The following is a 19,564-nucleotide window of genomic DNA, read 5'->3' as shown; positions in this document are numbered from 1 at the left end:
GACAGGAAACACTCATAGGCACATCATGCTTCAGACTGTTAAGTGAGAGTTTTGCTCCAGAGAGAAGTGTCTCTGAATTAAAACATACTTGTTCTCACCTGTATGAAATTATCTGGTTTTTTGCAAGTGGAGCTTATTCTATCCCCCTGTGTAATTCTGTAATCAACCCAATTAGTGGGTTGGATTTTGGATTTTTTAGGCCTTCCTTAGCAACGGGGGTCAGAAATCTAAGGAAGTATTCCATATCATCCTTAAGTGTAACACAACATAAAAATAAGGCGCAGATAAGAGAACTCGCTCTCTTCTCTCTTCTGGTGGCTGAAGGCGACAGGTCTCTCCACAGACAGTCTTTGCTTGTATAGGCCAGGGCCTGCCTGCTTAGACCTGCCATCACCTCTGGTCCTTTTGGGAGGCGTGGGGAGTTGGCTGCTGCCTCGCACAGTTCTGTTGTCTCGTTCAGGGAAGTATTTAATTTGGTTTTTTATTTGTTTATTCGCTAGCTCTCTATTAGCGGTGGGTATTTGTTTTTAGGGTTTTTTTATCCCTGTTTCCCCCTCCCTTTTCCTTTTTTTCCCCCTCGGGAGCTTCCTATTGTGTGTATAATATATCCAAATTGTATATATAATTGTAAATATGTGTAAATATATATTTTTTTATATAATTCCGTTTTTGTTTGGATTTCCTTTGGTTTTTCTGTGGTTCGTTTTTTTTTCCCTCGCTTGAGAGAGTGGGAGGAGGGGAGGAGACAGCTTAGGCTGGGCAAGAGAGCCAGGCCAAACTTACACAAATTCTCTGTCAATCCCTCTTGGTGCCAAGTGGAGAGCAGAGATGGAAGACGATCTGCTAATGGCAGAGCTGAAGAAAATTGCCTGCGTGCCTAAAACTAACAAAGGTTCCAGCTCTGGAGACACTGTTTCAAAACTGGTATCACGACAGTAACTATCACATATCCTTGCATTTGAAGGCATTTAGCATCATCAAGAAAGGCTGGAGAGGGGGATGGGGGGGACCCTCTGCACAGCCTGTGCAGGACAAGGGCAACACACTGGCAGGGCATCAGGACCTCTCCCAGTCCTCAGAAGCAAATGAGATCAAATTAAAAGAGCCCTATATCCCTTTTTTAGCCTAAAAGACTTTTCTGTTGGTTTTTCTCAGAGTTTCTACCAAAACCCAGCAGTTTCAGGTGTGCCTGCAGTGCCTCCTGCCAGCCACGGAGCCGCAACGTGAGTGGAGCAGCACCTCAGGCTCGTCTGTCTGCTCCAGCAACTGAGAGATGTTGCTTTACTTCAGCACAATGGAGTGAGGTTTTGTAATGAAACCAGCTCTGGTGAGTCAGAGAAGCATTTGTCACATATTCCCTATTTCTAAGTTTTCCTTTCCTTTTGTCCACAATTAAGTGGTGATCAAAATCAAAGCTAATTTAGTAATGTTAAAGATAAGTTGTCCCAAACCCAATTTAAATTAAGGGGAGTTTTCTATTGATTCCATTAATTCATATTGTTGTGAAGGAACACACTGCCAGCAGCTCAGATCAAAGTGGCAGATGGGGGAAATAGAAATTTGCTGTTTCTTCTGAAGTCTTGGAGGAGGAGGCCAGTATGTCGGTGCAGAGTATTTGAACCTCTCTTGGAGCACAGTCCCTCCCTGTCCCTTCAAATTAACTGTCCTTTTGGCCAGTCTTGCCTTACGTTTCCAGGTGTACATGAGCTTGGGACTAAAAGCAACAGTAAAGGGCCAAACCTTAACATGATTGCTATTTTCTTCGCAAACAGAAAGCAGACTTCCTAACCTTTTTTAAAAACCCTTTGTCAGGCTGTGTACTCTTGAAACAAATCAGATGAGATTTCTATCAACATGCATAATGATTAATTAAGAGGAATAATTTATAGAAATATAGTTCAACTGCAGTTCTTAATCAAATAATCTCTTGTATCAGAACATTTCCCAGACTAATTACCAGATGTATGGAGTCATTCTCTTTCTACATGCAAATTTAACTTCTGAAAATTTCACGGAGCTGAGAAAAAAGGTGCAGGAAAGCAGAGAGTTTCCATCCTCCTACAGACCCAAAGGGGGATGACACTGTAACAGTAAGAGTTGGAAAAATTTGTAGTAGTTTTTAAACTATTTATCTTCAGGAGAAATTAGTTTTCCAGAAAGTTAGGGGTTCTTTAAGAACAAACTTTTGAATGAGAAAAGTATCATCAGTAATTAGTATTCTTTCTTTCTTACTTACTTCCTTTCTTTCTTTCTCTTTCTCTCTCTCTCTTTCTTTCTCTCCTTCTCTTTTCTTTTCTTCGGGAGGATATTTTCCCCCTAGGTACCTGAAGAAAAAGTGATGATTACAGTAAGATAAATTTAAGAGGTATTCCCTATCTAGGGACAGTGGTGACATTCCCATAAATCATGGGTAACCCTAACACATTCTTAAAGAGTCTTAGTTGTCATGCATAGGTACGCCTGTTCCCGTCATATTTATCTTTCACTCCACAGCTTATAGAAACCAAATTGCTGTCATCAACAATTATTAATCATCCATTTACCCTGCTGAGACATCTAATAAAGCATCGAATATGGAGTTTGAACACTAGAGAGAAGGAGGGAAAATGGAATGCAAATTTTGAAAAGTAAAGGGAAGAAAAATCTCATGTAACATCTGTGCACCACATGTTCATAAATTACAGTGGGCCTGTGAACGTTTCTTCTCTCATCTATATGTCACGCAGATTTAATAGTTCATAATTTCATGAAAAACAACATTATTATGCACCATGCTTAAAAGGAAGTGTGATCAGCTCTGCAGCAGCACGGCAAGCTGCTTTCCACTGAGGGCAAGCTGTTATGCTTCAGCATCTCGTGGTGTCTCGGTCTTTGCGTGCAGATCCCCTTCTTCATGGCAAGACTGAGGTGAAGCTCCACTGAACTGCAGCTTGGGAGGCTGGGCCCGAGTGTGATAACCTGTGACTCTACAAGGAAATTAATGTTTTGCGCTTAGACCACCAAAAAATGTTGTTGGAATGTGAAGGATCGCCGAGAAACAGTCTCACTCAGAACACAGCCTTTCCATCAGCAGTGTGTTGTGGAACAGGGTTTTTTAGCTTGAGTAAAAAAAAAGAAAAAGAAAATATTACAACGTTAGCATATTTTACAAATTTTTTATCCAACACTATATTACAGGTGTTAATCTAAATATGTGTGCTTCCATCTACTGAACTGAGACAAGCCAAGGGTGTACAAAGGAATACATAGTTAACCAGGTTTGTTTTTCCCTTTTATTTCTGGTGAAATGTATCCACCTCTGCGTAAAATCTGTGTGAATCATTAAATCCCAGGTCTTGGGATGACTGTACACCCACAAGAAAAATCCAGCTATTGCATCTTGTAAACATTTATTCCAAGATGTGGAAGAAAGTGGTGATTTAGATGCAGAGCTAGGAGCAGAAGAGTGAGGGAGAGAGACAAGTCTGATGAAAGGAAATCGTGCTTTTATATTATCTCCCATTCTTAAAATAACCTTCTTCTCCACCAAAATGATGACATCCTAAGGAAGAGGTAGAGCTTATAAATATGCAAGGATTTTCCCCACATAGATATGGTTAACTAGCAATAAACAAATTGGAGACTACAAGCATTCCAGGAATAGTGTGCTAAGCACACTGGCAATAGTTTGACTCCTCACAGCCTGAAACATTTAAATTTAATTTAGTTGTAATACACAACTTTAGAATCTTGTTCAAGAAAAATGCAGCTTAGAAACAGTTTCCGGCTTGAGAAATTTGCATCATTTCTCTTTTTCTGCAGATGATTGTTCTGATTTAGGAAACAATATAAAAGATGTAAGGGACTCCAGACCCAATTTGAAGCATTTCAGATTGTTATTCCAAAGAGAGCACAAAGGCACTGTCTTCCTCTGCTTAAGTCTTCATTTAACAAAGTGCTTTAGCACAAGCTTATAGAATGATTTAAGTAGGAATTTTGTTAAATTTGGTAGGAAATTTTGTTGCGGTTATCAAATCCTTGCAGGGGATTGATTTCTGTGTAATCAAATTACTTTGTTAAATCACAGCCTCATATTTCTCATCTGAAGGCTTGAGACAGCTACTGAATTTTACAAAAGACCATTAATGGCAGTGCAGGGCAGGCAGTGCCTCTCTGGCATGAAGATGACTTTCCTGGCTGACTTCTCCAAAGGAATTCTGAACCTGCCAGGGAGTTTAACTGGGTACTGCATGCGTTGAACTTTCAGAGCAAGCAAAACCCGTGGATCTGCACAGGGGCCACCAGCCAATGAACTGACTCCCCCAAACCAAGTTAAAACAGGAGTCAGATGTTGGAACCACCTTGTTGGAAATTGTGTTTGTCTGCAGCTACACAGCAGAGTACTTCCAGTTGCTCCAAATACACGTGTAATGCATTTTTGTATAGGAATTAAGAAAAACTGTGAGCCCAAAATGCCCTAGCAGGCCAAATTTCAGGTTTAAAGGTCATTGTAATTGTCAGAACAAATAATAACATTTTTGATTTGTCTTTTTCAAGGATAGAAAACACAGTGGCCACGTTTTCATAATGAGCAAAGTGAGACTGTGGTGTTTCTGTTTACTCAGCAGGAACAGTTTTCCTGTCTCTCTCTTTCCACTGTACTGTTGACAGGTGAGCTGGGATGATGCTGTCTTGCAGATCTGCTGTCTCCTCACCCTCCAAAAGGTTCAATTCTGGGGTAGATGTCCTGTGAGTGTGCGAAATTAAACCTTTTTTTTTTTATCCTGGGAAAATGGAGAGTAGAGATCAGCTCTGCAGTGAGCATGAAGAAATTCTGACTCATACCTAATTTAATCTTATCTAAAGCTTGTTGAGCTTAGGAGAATCCTAAGCATATGGTACCAGGAGACCTATAAGATGGGAACTGTGTGTTCGGGAAACTGATTTCAAATAGGAAACAGAAGCTCAGTGATAGAAGTGCACCAGAGATAAAACAGGATGGGAAAATACACACCTTCCTGGATGTGGCTTTGTTCCCAGTTGAACTCCAGGAACGAGAAGGAGTTTTGTAGTCTTTGACTGACTGCAGCCCAGACAATTCCTTCTGCTACTGGACAACCTGGCCCTCTTGTCAGCACTGGGAGAAGGATGCGGCCAGAAAGAATTTACCACAGAGGAGATGATATGTATGGGGAAAACACGAAGCAATTCATCTGTTCTGATTTTGTTGGTGGGGGACTGCAATGATGCATCTTGCATGGATAATATGACTGAAAGTACTTTACACGGAAAATCCTGAGCAGAGCCTGTGCGAAGCATGTGCACACTGTAACGGTGTGAGCTGCCTGTAAAATGGAGTTCTGAATATCCTTTCACATATTGCCTGTGCTATAACTCCAGAGAAATTCATACCTATTGCTGCTGATGTGTCACAAGGTGGCTTTGCCCCAAAAGGATTTTGAATTGCTTTGTGTCCTGCAGCTGCAAGTCTAGCCAGGAGAACATGCTGACTCCTGGGACATTCTGTGCTGGGAAGGCTCTATGGGAGACTGAAAGATTGCAGATGTAATCACAAGTGGTCAAATCAACAAGTAAGGTGAGAAGCATTTAGTCCATCCCTTAAAAGGATAAAATGTTTCTTTGCAGCCATGGAAATGAAACAAGGATCAGCTTAATACCTGAACACTTGTATCCTAAGCTAAAATGCACGAAGAAATCAATGTTTCATTGCACCTCTGTAAGATAAGACAGGGAGATGAGTGATCGGCACTGAGGTCTTGGTACCTCAGTGTGGTGGAATCCAAAGATCCATCCAAGGCAGAGCTTTAATTTTCTAGCAGTGGAAACCAGCATTTTGGAATCTCAGAATGGAATTTTGTCATTGTACCCCAAACAGGTAAAAGGAGTTTCCCAGCAAAAAAGAAAAAACAAACATTAATTTTATTTTATGTTACAGTATTTTTCTTTTTTATATATTTTATCATTTTATACAATTCTGCAGGAAGTAAAAGTGAATAATGTCAATTTACAGGAATTCATATTTCCAGATAAATAATAAAGGAAAAGTGGATGTTTCTGCCTCCTGATTCTGGAGGCAGCTAAGCTTATTTCCTGATTGGTCCCTATACAAGTGAGTATATGTGAGAATTTTTTCACAAAATTTTTTTTATTAAAATGTTCCTTTGGATTATACTGAAATACTTCCTTTAAATTTTATTTTGATGAAAAAGATATTGAAGGTATTGTAAAATTTAATTTAAATTATGAACATAATTCTTGCATTGTATTATATTAATTTTAATTTTTCTAAAATTTTTATTTTTGCTTTATTTAGGTATAGTAATGTTAATATGTATTATGCACCTGCAATATCCATGTGTTCAGCTGCTTCATTATCAAACACAAGGTCTTTTGGCTTAGAAAGGAAATAAAAGATGTTTCAGTGAAAATTCTGAAAATGGAAAGTAACTCCTTTTTAATGAGGCATAATAAAATAATGTAAAATAAAATACCAAATAGAACATCACAAAATACTATCTTGAAACCTGACAGCTTTCTAACATGCAAGCAACTGATTTGGAAATACATGTTTTGTGGATTTTTGTCCAGTTGAGTTTTTCCCAGATATGCCAGTGTCAAAAAAACAGTATTTAGTTTTGTGTGAGCTTTAGTAGACAAATTCATTTCTGGAATTCTAAACAGAAATTGCAAAGACTCAGCTTTTTCTTCAGTCTCATTAGGTAGTTTAGAAAAAGTTAATTTACTTCTGCCTCTTGTGATTTAACTGCTTGATCTTCCCATCAAAACGACTGCAGCACTACCAAATTTGACAGTGCTGCGTGCTGAGTGAGGATTTGGGGTTTAGAAGAAATCCCTAGAAGGGGCTGGGATGCTGAGACAGATGTGTTTTCCCAGAACACATTTTTCTTTACTTGGAAAAGGTAAAACACCTGAAGAAAATAAAACTCAAGATTTTGAAGACATCTTGTCTAGGACTTACCTGATTTTATTGTTCATCCTGCATTTTTTTGTTTACTTTTTTTTAGAGCCTCCATTGATTTTAACAAAATTAAGTTTATGACATATAAACATATCTACCTATAGGCTGCAGCTGTGTTCCAGCTTTATGTGATTGGGGCATCTGAAGAAGGCTCAAGAGGAGTGGCAGAGGTGCCTGGAGTATTGAATCTTGCAGTTCAGTGAACATGTGGTAGAAACAGTAGTGGAGGAGGGTTGAACTGACTCATGCATAGATCAGGTGTGTGTTAGTTTTGAATGTTTGTGTCAGTACTGGCAGGTGGTGCTTTGGGAACAGGGCTGTGGAAGGTGTGCAGCAGCAGCAGCAGAGACAGTTCAGAGGCTGCACTTGTCGGATTTTACCTGGTATCTCTTGCTGGTGGTACCTCCCATGCATGTCTGGCTGCTTCCCCTCCCAGGGTCACAGTCTGGTGCTTGCCAAAGGCGATAAGCTTCCTCATCTGCGTTTTGAGTGCAAGCACATGCTGAAAGTGGGAGGAGGGTTTTGCTGAGACGACAGAAGCATATGTGTAGATAATGTCTATTCTTGCGTCTAGCTCTCTTCTGCAAAATACCAGTGGTGAGTGGTGGTAACTGAAATAAAAAAAAAAAAAAAGAAACCAAACCAATGGAAACAGTGAGAGTGATAGATAAACTCAGTTTTGTATGACAGTAGTTGTTATCAAGTTACTGTCACGGGATAGTTTTGCCTTGTGAAATTGCTTTTCATATCAGCTCTCTCTTTGTCTTGTCTTTCAGATCAAGAAGATACTGGAGCTTGCGTTGTAGATTGTTACATTTATAGAACTGAGAACAAGGATAAAAATGTAGGTAAAATGATAAAAAAGTCAAGAAGGGGAGAGAGCAAAGACCTGCTTGCGAGCCTTTACCTTGAAGACACGGCCATGCATGCCAGAAGGGTGAAAGGAATCCCTTGGAGAAGGCAGGATGGCAAGAAGCTCTCTTCAACCCCTGGATGTTCAGCACACAAATCCCTGAGAAGGCCAGGATTTCTTAAGAATACTTTCTTCCATTAACTTTTACAGCAAATAAAGTAGTTGAAGAACATGGAAATACTTGGTAGAAGATACGTGGCTATGGTGCCAGGTACAGAAAGCAAACTGTAAATTTGTTATAAATTTTTCCTTACATTTTAGGTTTGTCCCGAAGATTAGTTAGCTAGTGAACAGAAAATAGGTGTAATAGAAAGAAAAGCAGAAAGAGGCTACACTTAACATCACAGAGTAAGACTTTTTTCTCATTGGTATTTCAAGTTGGATCCTCAAATCCTTTTTCCAGACTCTATAGCAAATAACCATATCAGAGGAAGAAAGATAAATGTGACTGTAATGTGCAGGCAAAACTATGCATAGCTCATGCATAAAAGGATTCTGGATTTTGAGGTCTACTAAATCAGTTGACTTTTATTGCAATATGTTTCTTTGGTTCATTTGTTCAGGAAGAGAGCATATATTAAATATGAAGACAATATATCTGGGATAATAATGATTTTATTAGTTAAGAAAGCAAGGAAACTATGTAATGTCCTTTATCTCCTTATCCAGTGCTAGTGTAATACATCTTCCTTCTTTAACCAGGATTCTAAATGAATGACAGTCCCAGTAAATTATTGAGGTCCTTTTTTAATAAAAATTAAAAAAATAATAAATGACTCAGGTGGACAATAAAATTCTAAATTTCAAGTATGAAATGGCTACCCTCATTCATGTAAATTGTACCATGAATTGATTTTTTACTTTTAAGACAAAATTTATTTCAAACCAAATTTATAGCACTTCCCCTGTAGAAAATTTGCTGCAGGAAAGGCCTGAGTTCACTGAATAAATAAAATCCCACACCCCTAAATATATAATGCATTAATGCAAGATATCTTCATATTGATCTGCTGTCAAACAGTCATGATGGCTTATTTCTTTTTGTCTAAAGTGTAAGTTTTTAAGCCATCAGCTGACAGTATTTTTCTTTATTGGCTTGGGTTGAACTGTGCTCACTTACTATGGGTGGACATTAAACATTTAGTTCGAATACATTGAAGAGACTTAAAAAAGCCTTCCAGATATCCCAGCTTTCAAAAATTCCCATCTCTCATTAAAGATGTGCCAAAGCACAGTTTTAATTAATAGCCCTGAGTGATTTTTTTTAATGTCAAGATTTTAATAGAAAAATGAATTAGTAGGAGTTTTGAACAAACTTTTCAGTAATTTAATTTTTTTACATTTAATGTTTAATATAAATTTGATGTTGAAGAGCAGTTCTGTCCCATACTGCCTGTATGCCTGCTTTCTGTTGCTGTAGTACAGCTACTGGACACCAAACTGTGGAGCTCCCAGATGCTGTGTAACCTGTTTAGGAGAGGTGAGCTCATTCCCGTGGTTTCACGAGTCCCTTCAGAGAGGCTTTCTGTCACTCGTACAAATGGAGGCAGGTGTCCCGAGGTCTTTCTCATGACTAGAGAACTGTTTCAGAGATTTTCCCATTCAGGAATTCATGGCAGAGGCAGAGATTTGAGAGCTGTGTGGGAAGAAGTTGCCAGCCTGGCTCCAGAGCTTGGGTCCACTGCAAGTGGCAGGTGTTCCTTCCAGCAGTGCCGAGTGGTGGCACATCCATGTCAGAGAGCGCCTGTGCGCGGAGGAGGACTGTGGGAGGAAACACCTGCTCAGCCATTTGAGCTGTGCCTCATGCCAAGCCACGTGGAGCTGTCAGTGGCTTTGTAATGCATTTGATCTGTGCTGTGTACTCACAAATATTGCTGCTGTCTGGGCTGGATTTAATTTTGGGGGGATTGAAAGAAAGTACCTTGGGAAGGACTGTATGAGGAGAAGACACATAAACCTTTCTTCCTGACTCAACTTTGTTATTTTCACAAATGTGGAACACATTTGGTCAGTATCCCATTGATTTGTTTACTGCTTTTGTGTCCCACATTTGCGGAGGCTTTCCAAACATAGATACTTCTCTCATCTGGCCTGGCTCTGACTACTGCACAGAAACCCCTGGATAGGTGGGTGGAGTACACATCCAGGGCATTTTGGGTGGGCGTGAAAGGGAACACAGTGAACTTATAAAGTAACCTAGCCTGTACTTTCAGGCTTGCCTGTGGCTCAAGTGTAAAAATTATGGGATTTGTTTGGGAAGTGATGTTAGACAGTATCAGCTATAAGCGCTTACCTTGGTTGCGCACAGCTCACTCTTTACATGATCTGCCCCTGGATGTGGAATATTACAGCACTGGTACAAATTATTTTGTCTGTGTGCTTTGGAAAGTATGCAGTATGGCTCACTTTCAAACATCACTTCTGTTATAAAAATCAGTGGCTTCTACAGTGACCTGAAACTAGTCAGGTAGGATTTTAAAGAGCAAAGAATTTCACAGATGGCTGATTTGTTTCTTCATTGTGGTATGTGGAAATAGTTCTGTGTTTCAAAAAAATATTTCCCCCTTGCATTTTAGATAAGACTATTACTAGTTTTTCACATAAACACAATTCCCAGTTTGAGTGGGATGTATTTCAGTGAAATAAAACTGAAAGAAGGAAGAAACCCATCCTCTCAGCTCAGCCTTTTTCCAGCCAGAGCCCTCTCCCTTGAGTCTTCCTGCTAACCATCATTTCAGCTGGTCTTGCCCTCTTCAAATATGCTGAGGAGTTAAGTACAATCTAACTCCACTGCCCTAACACCTGACATATCTGCCAGAAGGGCTGGGAGGTCTAAAGAGGGTATTTTTTTTCCTATGTATAACCTGAGGCCTAGTGTACAGACCCTGTTATACTGTAGCCTTTCAGAAATGGATTGACTTCACTGAAATGCCTCTGCAATGGCCCAGAAGAAGACACTACCCCAGAAGCAGTTGCCTAGCATGCATCATTCTTGGCAGCATCTGCAAATAAACTTCTTGTAATTGATTTAATAATTTTCAAATAAAAAAATTATGATAGCTGCGGACAGCAATAAATAACAGAAATGAAACACATTATTTGCACTGCGCCTTCACATGCACTTGTTTAGCTCTTTCTGCTGTTAAGTTAAAACATCTGTTTCTATGGAAGTGGAGCATTCCATGCAACAAACACAGCACTGGAAGTGACCCACATATTAAATGACAACATTTGACAAATTCTAGCAGTTGATTACCGGGGAGGAGTAGACTGTGGTTATAATCAGAGTAAACCAAAAAAATGTGTACCTTTATAAACCTAGAGTTTAAATGAAACATCTGTACTAAATCATGTTTGTAGAACAGCACTGTAGCCAACTACCAGACCATATGATAATGGGGTGTTTTTAACGATCCCTATTTCCATCGCATCCTCCAAATCAGATCCAGACTGTGCCCACTGGCATGAATTCTGCTGGAAACCAATTGGGATAGTGTCAGGCTACAGTGAATATTGTAAGTTTAGATACAGATACCCATAAAATTTAGTGATTCCAATGCCTTATGGAGATTATAAGCACAGGTAGAAACTCAGGTGAATATTAGCAGTAGTTTTGTAGGCTACAGACTTTTCCAGTCATGTTTTAACCCCTGGAAATGGGGGATATGTTGCAGTGACTGTGGAATCTTATTTGTAAGGAAATATGAGTGTATAGCAAGAAAGTGAGTATTAGAATTACAGCAGTGGGTCAGCTGGTGATAAACTAAGAGTACTGAGTCTGGCACCAAACCCAGGTTTGGCAGCTCGCTTAAACATAATGCTTTGGGTCTGTGAAACTGGTATGCAAAAGTCAAGTTAGTACAACTGTCTTTGAGTGCTTTCCATTGCTGTTAAGTTGATACAAAGCAAAAGAAAACTAGTTTAGTCTAGCTCTTTGTGTAGATCCTTAAAGTGATGTTCATTAATAGCATCTGAACATACACATTTCGTTATTACTGCAGAATATTCTGTGAATTAATTAAAAAACACAAGCAAATGCCCAAACTTTGTATTAGCTCTACATAGTCACTACAATCTTTCAAAAATGGGGAAAAAAAAAAAGCAAACCCACTCTGCAACTGAACTACATTTTTAGTTTTAGGTGGCCTACAGTAGAAAAATTGCTGTTGTGTTACATAATTCATAATTATGTTCATAATTCCTTGACCAAAATGAGTGATGTTTAATAAAACTGAAATATTGAAAGGGTGAAATATTTCTGAAGAGATGATCTAGAAATAGTAGTTAATTTGGACATGTAAGGTTCTCATTTGGAACAAGTAGATGAGTGCTGTTTGGCAGGAATAAAAGGACAGGCTACATTAATAGGGAGCAAATAATACAATGAATGGTAGTGTCTAAATTTAGCGTTAGCAAGACATACCAAAAATACTATAATAATCAAAGTATCTCATTTATTAGAGCTAACCTGTCAGGGCATTATGTCCATCAGGAGTTAATGGGATTCTTATTTAATAGAGTCACAGAATGGTTTGGGTTGGAAGGGATCTTGAAGATCACCTACTTCCAACCTCCTTGCCAAGGGCAGAGACAACTTTGACCACTCAAAGCCCATCCAGCCTGGCCTTGAATGATTCCAGGGGTGGGGCATCCACAACTTCTCTGGGCAACCCATTCCAGTGCCTCACCTCTCTCACAGTAAAGAATTTCTTCTTACTGCCTAATGTAAGCCTATTCTCTTTCAACCTAAAGCCATTCCCCCTTATCCTGTCAGTACATGTCCTTGAAAAAAGTCTCTCTTCTTTTCTGTTGTAGGCTCCCTTCAGGTGCTGGAAGGCTGCTATAAGGACAAGGGACAAGTTTTTAAGATAACATGCAAGTTGTAAAATGGGGTGTTAGGGAAAAATCTATACAGTATTCATTTAAAATATAAAGTTGATGAATTTTGATGGTCCAATACTTCATTTTAAACATTCTATTTAATTTTGCAAATAGTGAATGAGAAGCTTAACTACTTAGACCACCACCATGGTGGAAATTGTGACTGGTAGGCTACTGAATTCTAGAATAACAACAGGAAAGTGGACAACCAGTGTCACCAATGTGCTTAAATACACAAGAAATTCTGAAATAAAAACTTTGATTACTTTGAAATAAACACAAAACTGTGAGGTGGGGAGATGCGGTGTGGGGAAATGTTAAAGCTCAAAAGACTTAGAAATACCAGATCATCTTTGGGTTTATATTTTATTAAAACTTCTTCACAGATTTCTAAATGTTATTGTTACAAGAGACTATTAGATCATCTTGCCTGACTTGATCTTGCATAAAAGCAATGTCTAGAATGTCTAGAGAACCTCTGAGAGGGCTTTTCCTCATTTGATACTTCGTAACTAATAACATACAGTGCCTTTACACAAAATTAAATGCTGTGTCATATAGATACTTAATGAAATAATTCTCACAATATATTTTGTGCACACCCATTTTGATGATGATGTTTATTTCAAAATCCAGTGCAAAATATTTACCTGAGTTTCAGTTCAACTGGTTTGCTTGTGGTCATAGCATTCAACAAATAAAACTTCTTAATCAGGACCGTCTACATTTTCCTTAGTTTTTGGCCTCTTTCAGTATCAGGCCATCAGTATCTATTTCAGTGTATTACTTTCTCTGCCATTTATATAGGCACAGATGAACTGTTTAGTATAAAGTTGAAAAAATATCTCTGAACCTGCCAACACCAGTGTCTCATTTCTCAAGCCTAACCTTCTGGTTTGGAAGATTTTTACAATGGTTGTATGTCTGACTAATGAAAGTAGTCAGCTTAATCTGCCTCGTCAAGTATGCTACTAACTAAAGTTCTACTTATATTGAGGAAGAGTGTTAGTAATTGATGAAATCATTCCAAATTTTATTTAAAGGCAGTTTCAGAGGGTTTTTCTACACCACAATGTGGAGGCTGCAAGTTACACACTATGCTTCATCAGTCATGAACAGAAGAGCTTTACATGAACAGTAAATAACAGCTAAATTAAAGGGAAGGGGTATTTTGTCCAGATAAATTTTAAGACACCTTTCTTAAAAATATGTTAGGCAGATATTCTCTCAACAAATGCAGCTACATCTTAAACTCATGACTTTTAGAACTCTCTGGTATTAAACTCACTCCAGCAGAAAAATTTTGACTCTTGTAAAGTCAGTGAGCATGACCACTACCATTTTGTAACTCTATTGCATTTTTCTTCTGGTATCATGTACCATTATTTAATTCTACTTTACCATTTGTATGTTGTGCGGGATCCTGACTGTATGGCATGACAGCTGAAAGTCTGGCACACATTCTTGACAGCTGTTTTGAAGTGAAGGCCGAGATGCGTGCTACGTCTGGAGGTGCTGAGGTTTGAGTGCAGACAGTCAAAAAGTCCAGTTTCTCTTTAGGGATGACTGGGATAGATTTACAATATCTAAGCTCTCATTCAGGAAGGGGACTTCATAAGGATCTACTCAGGCAGATGCTGTTGCAAAATCAAAGCCAAAGACTCTGTGGCACATTTTGTGATACTACAGAATAAGTTAAATAAAACCAAATTAAGTATTACATTACAGAACTCCTGAACATTGCCTATACTACCCTGAAATGGCAGCCAAAAGGTGTATATTCTCTGTCTCGTTTTCTTCTAATTTTTAAGATGTACTTTTGTTTAATTTTACTCTATGTCAATGTAAAGTTGAATCTGGACTTCATAACAAACTTTGTGGATGACTGGAGAATTGCTAAAATGGCAATACTGTCAACCCCCCAAAAATCAAGTCTAACTAATTAAGATGCAGTATGTCTTAAAGAAGTAGAGTAGAAGGGAAGGGAGTTGGCAAATTGTTTTTTTAAACTTGGTTGGTTGACATTTTTGTTCTGGAAAAAGGATGATCCTAATATGATTGATTTCATGTTCTGTCCAGCCAAAATTTCTTAATGCACACATTTGTGTCACATAAAACTAGTACATTCTTATAGTTATGAGAAATCTTACATTTGTAATGACATTATAAAAACACAATCAATGTTGCTAAATTTCAGAGCAAAGTAGAAATTCACTTTTTACACTTGCATATTTTAAAAATAAAGATGCCCAAGTTCTTCTACACACTGTAGCCTTCAAGGAGTGATGCATTTTTGGAAATGCAGACCTTCCACCAGCAACACTTATTCCTGAGAGTAGTACTTCCCACATATTTCTGATTTCTATTTATCAATCCAAAATGTTCCTCCTAAACTAAAAGTATCATGGGTATGTTATAATGCATGAGAATGTGATAGGATTGGCTGGAAAGGTGACTGCTTTAGTTATTGACATTTCCTTGATTCTTTCCTAAATATTTTCAGCCTTCTGGCTTTTGGAGACAGAGTGCTTCCAATGAACTGAGTGCCAGCCTTGAATACTGAATATGTCTCTGAAGCAAAAGTGGGGTCGGTGGGGAGCTGAGGATCATTCATGACCGCACTGTATCCTTCTTCAAGGCTGTGTTGTGCCACATAACAACAGTCTGACCTCACTGTACCATATTATTCAAGGTGGATGGAGTGTTCCCCAACTCTGCACAGTTCCACAAATCCCCTTTTGAGCAGAGGATCTGGCATCAAGATGCCCCTTTTTTCTCCAGCACACATCAGTGCCCAGGACAGTGAAGCTTAACAGGGTCTGGAAGGAAGAACAGAACATTTGATAAAGCCAGTTAGGAATGCACTTGGGATGCACTTAGAAGATTTGGTAATGGTCATTACAGAAAATCCAGACTTGTCTTCACCATTGTGCTTAAAGTGGTGATTCCTATTGAGTGCTTCCTTCTGTGTCTGCAACAGAGCATATTCTTGTTCAAGCACAGCATCGTACTCATTCTTCACTTCCAGTTTCAAGGCTGTATTTTCATTTGAAGCCAGTGGGATTGTATCATGGAAATGCAGGAATCCTTGCCAAAATCAGCCAACTAAGAACAGGTGCTCATCAAAATAAACTTCCGCTGTTATCATATTTTGAGAAGTTCAGTAGAGCCTAGGACAGCCTGAGAGCACTACAGCTCCTTGTTGAAGGCCCTGTAGCAAATAGAAGTACAAAATGTAAGTGTTTAGATTTTTGGGGTTAAATCCCATCCAGATCATTGCAGTACACAGAAATGTGCAACCTCAAAAGAAAGACTTTCTCCATCTGAAATAAAACATTAGTGTTGTTGTTGAAGTACTCACTTTCCTGAAGCAAGCTCCATCATTAGATGGTCTTAGTTGAGTTCTGACACTCAATCTAATCAATCTGTATTAAAGAAGTAGAAAAAGAACTTGACTTTAGCTTTTGGGAAAATTACATATTTAAAGGATTTGAATATCAGCCACAGAATGATTTTACATGAAGTGAAAGCTACTGTTAGGAAAAGAAAATGAAGAAAATATCAAAGCTACTTAGTCAGCTCCATTTTTCTCTTAAGAAGAGAAAACTTGACCATAAAAAAGTTATTGTTTGTTAGATGAGAGACCTGTACATTCCTGATTGTTCTCTTATATTGAAGAAACCTTTCTTCTTATTCACCTTAATATCAGAGAAAGTTTAAATTACAATTTTACCTCTATGAAATGTTAATTTTCTGTTTTCCCTCATCCAGGATAGGTTTGAGAGACTGTGTAGTATTTCAAACTTGTAGGAGCTAGTGAGGTTTTACTTGCAGAATCAATGGCCAAACAATGGTTGGGTGGTCTAGAGTTTTCTCTACACCCAGATGTTATATGGTTTCCAGAACTTCTGTGGTTCAATATGAATATTTTATTTTTTTTTTACTCTGTGCACTAAATCATTATTACATATTATTCAAATCATTATTACATATTATTCAGGGAGTAATGGAAAACTGTTAGCTTCAGCATAGTATAATAATACAATGAAACCTGAATTATAATTTCTTTGACATTTAAAATATCACTGTGCACATTTTTAATTGGAAAAAAAGATACTTATTTTTAGCTCTATCAGTTGCTCTCATGGTCCTGTACATTAAGTCTTGAGAAAAATTTGCCATCTGAAATATAAATTGAAAGGAAAATTTGTGTCTGAATTAACAGATGACCTTGTGATTTCTCCAGCTCCCCATTAGATTCCTGTAAGTACTGAGGGCACTGTCTTCTGAGTGCCAAGTACCCACCTATACTGAAGTTCTCATATTTGAATGGTCACTCCGAATCAGTTCAGGGGCCCAGAGTAACATCAGTGTGTCTGACACTCCTGTTCCACAGTCTGATACCTCCACCTCTGTTTAAAGAAAGAAAGGGAAAAAGAAGCAGTGTAGAGTGCATGCCAGTCTCTTCTGTTGCTAGTTTAGTCTTTCTTTCTAGGGATGACTTTTCTCTTGGTAAAATAACAGGACTAGGAGAAGAGCAGATCAGTGCAGACATCTAGATCACCCACATACACACACACCAAAATTCACTTTGAAGAATAGTCAGTTCTGGAGCTGGCAGAGATAACACTGCTCACCTGGCTGTTATGCTTCTAACTTTTTTAAGTACATTATTTTTGGTTTCACTCTCTTTTACTTGGTAGTGTCTACAATGTTAGCCTGACACCAAAAAATCCCTTGGTTATTCATTGCAGCTTCCAGGAGGCCAGATGCTACTTCTGCCAGTGAGTCATAGGTATGAGACTTTATTAGGTTTGAGTGCACATGATGCCTTGCTTGGCATAGTCATGGCTGTGTCATGAAAATTAATGACAAAATATTTTTAGATCATTTATTGATTCACTGATTTAATTTAGTCACACATTTAAGCATCTCTCTTTCATGTTCTATGTCAATTTTCCTAGTTAGAAAGAATGGACCAGCTTTGCAGAAATACTCAAATCAATCTTTGTACTGATTATAAAAGACTATCTCTATGGGTAGGTCATTAAACAGTTCCTTTACTGAGTAAGGGACTTGGATATTGTAAACCCTTCACAGCAGCTCCAAATGAGAAATTGTGCTTTTCCACTGTATTTTTTCACTCCAGACTCACCAGATGTAGCACACATCATATTTGTAGCTCCAAAACAGTTGTCAACAGTGTGTTCCAAAATCTCAGTTACCTTGGCATTCAAATGGTATTTCACAAGACATACAAGTGGTAATGTCAAATTAAAGAAACAAACAGCACTACAGAAATATCTAATGGATTGATGGAACAGTAAACAAGATCAGTGGAACTCTTTTCCATTTACCAACTCAACTGAAGTATTTATGTAAAGGACTGTCTTTCCCAAAAATGTCTTTCTCCTCTCTTTTTATAATTTTGGCATTGTTATATACTCCTTTTCTCTTGGTTCTGGTACCACAGTATGTTTATTTCTTCTATTCCTATTGCAAAACCTGTATCCTAAGTAGGATTATTTCTTCAGTCATCTACTAAAATCAGCTTTCTACCTTCCCAGAAACTTATCACATTGGTTAAAACATTAATATTGGGATAACCTACCTTGATTAGGCAAACTTACCAGCAGAAGAGCTGCACTTATGTCATAACTATACAGATATTGTAGGGTGGACCCTGGGATGTGTTGCTGAATACCCTGCAAATCTTGCATTATGTAAATAGAAAAAATTTTGGTAGCTTCAGGTCGTGGAAACATGAACCAAAAATCTGATGGGGATCATACCAGTTTTTAAAGTCCTTCAGAGAGCAGGCACTCACACAGCTCTCTCTGGTCCTCCTGCTTCATGTTTCTGATGTGTTGTGTGTAGTCTGCATTCAGTTCATTGTCCCTCTCCCCCTCATCACTCTTCTGGTGTCAACCAGAAGCCAGCTGGCTGGTACACTCTTCTTCAACTCAGCATTACTTTGGGGAGTACCAGAATAACACAGAACTCCCTCCAAGAGGCCCAGTGTCTGCCTTTCTCCAATCAGGCTTGAAGGATCTGCCAAAGAATTCAAAGAATATCTTGTTTTAAAACCACAGAATGACATACAAAAAATTCTTCCCCTTTGAATGCTAGAGTTGATACTTTTTATCTACAAAGCCTGTAAGACATGGCACAGCCATCTCCCCTTTTCCTTCCCCTGTTGGGTCTTTGCTGTGTGCACACCATGCAGAGGGAAGTTTGTGCAATACCATCTTAATGTACTTGAGCTCAGCCAAATGCTCCATGAGGCAGAGACTGAGGCCAGGAATGGAGACTGAAGAAAGCAAGCTCTGGAATCACCATTTGTGGAGCCAGACTCTAAGCTGGAGGTACATGAGCAGCTCACTGTGGCTCTAATGGGCAGAGGTGGGTTGAGTGATTGCTTCCCAGTGAAACTCTTAGGAACAAGGAAAATGCTATTTCCAACTGAAGGACTAAGCATTGCCTTATCAGGGAGCTCAAGACAAGTCTAAAGCAGCTGAAAAACCATATTCATAGAGAAGGATTGGAGATGTCTTATATCATGGGTTCCAACTCTTCTGCTGGATGTTCTTTTCTCCAGCAGTATTCTCATGACTGCCACAGCAATAGGTTCAGAATAACTCACTGACCAGTTTCCAGTATTGCTTAATATGAACTTTGGAGTGGCCAGGCTAGTTTATGGCTCAGTGCAGTCCAGCGTGGCTGCAGTACCCAGGAGGGTCTGGTCCTCTCCAACCAAATACTTGGTTCCAGGATCCAATATGTAATATAAC

The 19,564-nt window shown here is 38.7% G+C and overlaps 3 long non-coding RNA genes across 4 annotated transcripts; 1 reads left to right on the top strand and 2 right to left on the bottom strand.

Moving 5' to 3' along the window:
- The first annotated feature begins 1,117 nt into the window (after positions 1–1,117).
- LOC116796216 lies at positions 1,118–8,631 on the top strand. 2 transcript variants are annotated; one of them, XR_004360296.1, is made up of 5 exons: positions 1,118–1,327; positions 6,011–6,109; positions 7,084–7,237; positions 7,416–7,576; positions 7,756–8,631. It is a non-coding gene; the product is annotated as an uncharacterized LOC116796216 (long non-coding RNA). The 2 variants fall into 2 exon arrangements; XR_004360297.1 differs by lacking the exon at positions 7,084–7,237.
- A 6,087-nt stretch (positions 8,632–14,718) lies between these two features.
- On the bottom strand, positions 14,719–16,203 carry LOC116796210. The gene is made up of 3 exons (XR_004360295.1): positions 16,135–16,203; positions 15,699–15,984; positions 14,719–15,592 (listed from the first exon to the last, which is right to left on the bottom strand). It is a non-coding gene; the product is annotated as an uncharacterized LOC116796210 (long non-coding RNA).
- A 520-nt stretch (positions 16,204–16,723) lies between these two features.
- On the bottom strand, positions 16,724–18,319 carry LOC116796206. Its single transcript, XR_004360293.1, has 3 exons — positions 17,929–18,319; positions 17,079–17,185; positions 16,724–16,955 (listed from the first exon to the last, which is right to left on the bottom strand). It is a non-coding gene; the product is annotated as an uncharacterized LOC116796206 (long non-coding RNA).
- Between the last annotated feature and the right edge of the window lie 1,245 nt (positions 18,320–19,564).

Source organism: Chiroxiphia lanceolata, chromosome 1 (assembly GCF_009829145.1).
Source record: "Chiroxiphia lanceolata isolate bChiLan1 chromosome 1, bChiLan1.pri, whole genome shotgun sequence".
NCBI lineage: Eukaryota > Metazoa > Chordata > Aves > Passeriformes > Pipridae > Chiroxiphia > Chiroxiphia lanceolata.
This window is presented reverse-complemented; position numbering and strand designations above follow the sequence as displayed.